Below are 6,061 nucleotides of genomic sequence, written 5' to 3' on the forward strand. Positions count from 1 at the left end.
CCTAAGCTTGCATGTGGGGTATTTGTCCCAGAAATGAGAGAAGAATAATTAAGGCAAAATTTGGTACCAGAGAAGTGGAGTCATTGCTGTGGCAATACCTGACAATGTGGATTTCAAGCTTTTGGGAATGGCTTATGGGAAGAGATAGGAAAGGTTTGGGATGTTACCTACAAGTGAAATGCTGGAACAGCTTCAGCTGTTCTGTTGGTAAGATTCTGGTCAGAGGTCAGACCAGAAGACTGACACAAAACCTGCCTGTAAAGACAAGGCTGGGGAGGTTTCTGTTGGGACTAAGGGACTGCATTTGTTGTTGGACTCCAGATCATTTGTGTTTTGCTTTGGCAGAAAGTTTGTCTGAATTTTGCCTGTGTCCAGAGAATTTGCCTGAGACGGAGATTAAACATGGAAGACTAATTAATCTTTCAAAGAAAATCTTAAAGCAGTCAAATATTGGGGCAGTGGCATGGCTATTGTTGGGGAATCTTAGTGAGATTTGTGTTAAGAATGAAGAGCAACAAGCCCAGCAGAATGATCTAAAATGTTGTGAGTTGGGCCAGAAAGGAAGTGCCAGGAAGGCTGGGGACTGCAAAGATAGTGCTGAGATCTCCATTGCCCAGGAGGAACAGGAGAGTAGAAAAGACGTCCTGAGGGTATCACAGGAGGCGGCAGGTTCTTGCCCGTTGCAACCTCAGAATCACAAGAGTGAGAGACTTCGCTCTGAGGAGAAAGCCACAGAAACTGTTGGGACTTTGACAACTCTTAGAGATGGACTAAAATGTCTTTTGCAGAAAGGGATGTACATGAGACTTTGGGGGTCCAGGGGCCAAACGTTATGGTTTGTATTTAATTGTCACCCCAAAGGGTCATTTAAATCATGGGACGGTCAAGCACATGGATCAAGGGGTGGGGCCAGAGAACTGGGGTGAGGCTTGAGAGGCAAAGCCAGAGAGGTGCAGACCATTAAACTGACAGCATTGCCACCCTCAGCCCCCAGCCTGATGGCCTCCCTTGGAGGTATGGAGCAGATTACACTGGACACAGTACAGTGTCTCACAGTCTTGCTATGTAATTCAGGCTTTTTTAAACTGTGAACCTTCCAGTATCTGTAAGCTAAATAAACCATTCCTTCTCTACGCTTGCATGTCAGATATTTGTCCCGGCAATAAGAGAAGTAACTAAAACACTCATGTTTTATTTAACAGCTGAAGTTATAACATAAAAATCAATTATCTCATTAGTAGCTTTGCAATGAAATTTCTAGAGTGAGGATCAAGAGAATTTACTTGAATAACATTGAAAGTATGAGATCCACAGGCACTTCTAGCTTTATTTATTTTTTTGTCATTGAAAACTCTGTAAACTACGTTGTGACACTCAGGAGGTAACATTTTGTTTTTCTTGAATCAATGTTGGACACCATTTCACTATATATCAAGTGGTAGCTTCCCTATATTTTTGATGGAAGATGATTTACAGGAGGTGCAGCTATTTATAGATGGGGGTTTTTTTTGTATGCATTTGATACAGGGTCTACAGGCTCTCACTACACAGATCGGAGCTGTAGTGATCCACGCTGTTTTTCAGCCTCCTAAGCACAACCCCCTAAGTGCCACCACACCCAGTCTGAATCACAGTCTCAGTGTGCCCTGGGGGCAGGGCTGGCAAGTCAGGCCTGGATCAAACCCCCAGCCCCTGCATCTGCATAACCAGGTGCTTTAATTCACTGAGCTATCTGGCCAGCCCAGTACAGGTTTTTAAAACTGAATTTTTTGTATGCAAATAAGATTATGTGTCCTAGAATCTATGGAAATTACCCTACTAATTAATGACATGATTGTATTACAGAGTAATGCTGAGTGTTAGAGATTAGGCAAATATGTTTCCCAGTCCTGATTTATCATTCCAGAAAGGAGATATGTAGCTATTCTGAGACTTAATTTTTGTAACTGAAAAATGGAAATATACACTTAGTTGATATAGCATGGTGGTAGTCAAAAAATCTTGTAAATCCTTAAAAAATCTATCACTGAGTTTATTTTCATGAATATGTAATATAAGGTTCATTTAATTTCTTTATGATGTGAGGTTATTATTTAATAGCATTTTGCTCTCTTCAAATACAGAGGCTGTCTTCCTGGCACAAAGAAATTTTTCTTATTGCATATCAAAACTACAGGATAATCACAGATCTGCTAACCAATGGAACGTTTTCCATTCTATTTTAATGATAGTTGAAAAGAATATAAAGTATTTTACCCTAAGCTTGAGAAAATGTTCATAAGACTCAAACTCTTAAAGCTTTTATGGAAAGCTTAAAATTTTACATACAGTTTTTATATTTATGTGCAAACCGTGAAAGAAAGTATCATGATTATAAGCTTCTAAGCATATTTTTCAACAGACATGTGAGTTAAGAATTTAAGAACTTGCAAAAGAAATTTTCTCAATGCTGAAAGTATCATACTTTTAATGCACCTACAATTCAGGTAAAGCAGCAGCCTTATAGTTGGAAAGCAGCACAGTTCAATTCCTTTCAGACTTCACTACATTGTGCACGTTACTTGGACTTACGTAACAGAGTCTCATCCTGGGAAATTCTCTGTACTTTGACAGGGCAAAAAGCTTCAAATATACAGCCAAGTCCTTACTCAATTACACTAAAGAAGTATAATAATAAAAAAATATGGTTTTCTTGAAAAAAAACTCTTAAAAGTTATTCCTGTCAATTATATTGGCCTAACAGAGCTCTGTTCCTATCAAATAGAACAGTCTTTTTTCTCCACAAATGATACAGGAACCTGAATTATATTTCTGTGGCTGTGCTGACATAAATTTATGGTGATTTAAAAAATACATAAACTGTGAAAGGCTAGAAGAGCGAAATCAGTATCAAATTCCACCTTGATAGTCACAATAATTCCATCTCATTCTCTTAACTAAATCACATCTGAAAGTCTTTTCCATTTGAGATAGTAATTACATTTTCCAGACCTAGGGTTCTGATATATTTGAGACTATTGTTGATCTCTCTCTCTCTCTCTCTCTCTCTCTCTCTCACACACACACATATGTATTCATATATATTCATATTATCTGTTCTTCTATTCTTTGTTCTCCTATACACAGTGCTCTACCAGTGTCAAGTCCATTTAAAAGCCTTGTTTAAAAAAAGAAACTGCTAAACATTACACCCAAATTTTGTTCCTGGAAAAAAAAAAAAAAAACATAAGGAAATACACTTGGATATGAAGTAATAATAAAAGCCATAGATTTATGTCACTAACATACTTAATGCTAACAGTTTCTTAATACAATTTCAATGTTTTTCTAATCATACAAAAGTAAAGAAATTTTGGCAAAATAGCAGAAATATTTTAAAATGTACTGATACTCTTGATCTATTAGAATTATGACAGTCAGCACTCTGGCAGCTTTTGCCCATTTAGACATTGTGTATTGTTTCCTATGATAAAGAATGCATTAAACAGAAGAAAAATTACACCTAAAGAAAATTTTGTCACAACAAGAATGCATCATGGTTCATGTGAACATAGTCAAAAAGAAGGGTTAAGTGGTAGCATTTTCAATCATGGGAATTTACTATTTTATTCCAGAACCGCCTTATAGTTGTAATTGTATATCACATTCACACAAATCAAGTGGGAATGGATGGATGAATTTCCAGGGAAAATGTTCAATTTTGTTTTCCTTAAGAATTTTCTCATTCAACTACGTCTTAGCCTTTTGGCTAAGATCAAGTGCAATATCTGTCATTACCAGTTTAAAAGTTAATCTACATTACGATAAAAATTTCTATATGCTTACCATTTGTGAACATTTCTGTGTGTATTTCACTTCAGTGTATAAAATTATTATTTTTTATGTATTTAATATGGGATCTACCGGGCCTCACTGCACAGATTGGGCTCATAGTGATCCTCCTGTTTTCAGACTTACAAGTGCTGGGATTACAGGTGTGTGTCACCACACCCAGTCTCATTTGCCATCTCAGTGTGCCCTGGGGATGGGACTAGCATGGCACATACAATTTTTTTACATACAATTTTTACATTTATGTGCAAATTGTGAAAGAAAGTATCATGATTATAAGCTTCTAAGCTTATTTTTCAACAGACATGTGAGTTAAGAATTTAAGAGTTTGCAAGAGAAATTTTCTATTGCAAATGGGGATCAATCCCTGGTTCCTATACTTGCCTAAGCAGGTGCTTTAGTCCACTGAGCTATCTGGCCAGCCCCAGTACACAAGATTATCAAACCTAACGAAAACTTAAAAGATTATGTTTTCAGTTCATTTAATGTCTACTTTCCTGTCTGTTGTGTCAATAAAATATTTTAATAGTAGCTTAAAGCAATTTTGTATCTATGAAGTAATTTATTTCCTCAAGTATATTGTGTAGGTATTTAATCTTATGAGCAGAATGCTACTGCTATTTGTAAAGCCAGTTTATGTGAAAAAATAAACATCTCCTTTCTGCCCATAAAATAGAAGTGAAGATAATAATTTTTAAGATATTAAAAATTTTACTAGTGACTGGATCAGTTAGTCATTCAGTGCATGGTATTTAAATTGTAAGGAATGAAAAATAAACCTCAGGACAAACGAATTGATGCTTATTTTAAGCTTCAAATTAATTTCAATTCTGTTGTTATTGATACATTGCTACCAGTGGATTATAAAACACTGATGTTAGAACCAAGCCTATAAAGCACTTCTCACTTTGAGATCTGAACCCAATGTGGAAGTGGGTGACGTAAGCTAGGAGAATTTAAAACAAACTGAAACCATTACAGTAAGTCATGTTCCTTCCATTTTTCTTTTCTTTGTACTTTATTTTAGTGTAAATTCTGACTCCTTCACACATTTTTAAAAGTCAGCTCCAAGAGCAGTCTTCAATGCGGAGGATGCACATAAAGTTCACAGACTCACTGAAAGTTACAGAATTATATTTATAAAGCAATCCATTTTCAGATCATTGGCCTCCGTATGTAGTCGTTCCTACAGTGTATCAGTTTAAAAATGCTTCTGGGACTAGGACATCTTGCTCTTTTCTGCTGCTGTGTTAACCTGTCTCCTACAGTGTAAGGGTGCAGGTGTAACCTTGCCCTTGTGCGTCATTAATGTAGTGGATCACCCTATCATAAGAAAATGTGGCAAACACAGAGTGTGCTCAGTGTCAAATGTTGCATCCTGAAGAGAAGATACAATGACAGGGAATGTTGTCCTTACCTGCCTCTTGAGATAAAGCTGGCATTAAAACTTAGGGATTCTTGTCAGTGTTTGGTATCACTTGACTGTTTCAGTACTGTTGAGTGGATGACAGGAGAGACAATTGTTATGAAAGCCCTCTTCCATTTTGGAATCTTGTCAAAAACTATCTCTAGTAGAGAAGTAATTGTACCAACCATAGATTTATTTGCCCTAAGTTATCTGTCCTTTTACAACCTTCTATGTTCTACTTCGTAATTTAAGGCAGGTAGAGTCTTGAAAATTGCCTTTTCCAAATTGCTTAGCCAACTGCTTTGTAGTTCCTTCATTAGAAGCACTCTAAAGAAAAGAAAGGAAAGAAGTCCGGGGAAAATGCTCTTACTAGTCACCATAGATATGGAAAAGTTGAAGTTTAATGCATTTTGTGCAGTTTTATTTTATTTGTTGTTGTTGTTGTTGTTATTATTATTATTATTATTATTGTCACTATCATTATTATTTTGTATTTTAGGGCAGGGTCTACAGAGTGTTCAGGGTGTTCAGGGTCTCACTACTAGATCAGACTCATAGTGATCTGCCTGTTTACTGCCTCTCAATAGCTGGGAATACAGGCACATGCTACCATGCCCAATCTCAATTGCTGTCCTAGTGTTCCTGGACTCAGAGCCAGCACGACAGGCCTGGAGACATGTTGTGCAGATTTTCCTTAGCTGAAATACCAGCTTGCAGATATGTGGGAGCTCCTGATGATTCTATGGACTGATTTTTCCTACTTGCGGTCTTGGCCCAAAATTTCTTATTTTGTTCTGAGCACAGTGATTGTGTACTATACCA

The 6,061-nt window shown here is 36.8% G+C and overlaps 1 protein-coding gene and 1 pseudogene across 1 annotated transcript in view; one reads left to right on the forward strand and one right to left on the reverse strand.

Annotated features, from left to right (window-relative positions):
- The window catches only part of Znf804b (zinc finger protein 804B), a 660,912-nt gene that overhangs the window by 209,537 nt on the left and 445,314 nt on the right, over window positions 1-6,061 (reverse strand). The gene's annotated exons all lie outside the window — the stretch shown is intronic.
- On the forward strand, window positions 3,729-3,830 carry LOC111814479 (annotated as a pseudogene).

This window comes from Octodon degus, unplaced genomic scaffold (assembly GCF_000260255.1).
Source record: "Octodon degus isolate 3935 unplaced genomic scaffold, OctDeg1.0 scaffold00326, whole genome shotgun sequence".
NCBI classification, from domain to species: domain Eukaryota; kingdom Metazoa; phylum Chordata; class Mammalia; order Rodentia; family Octodontidae; genus Octodon; species Octodon degus.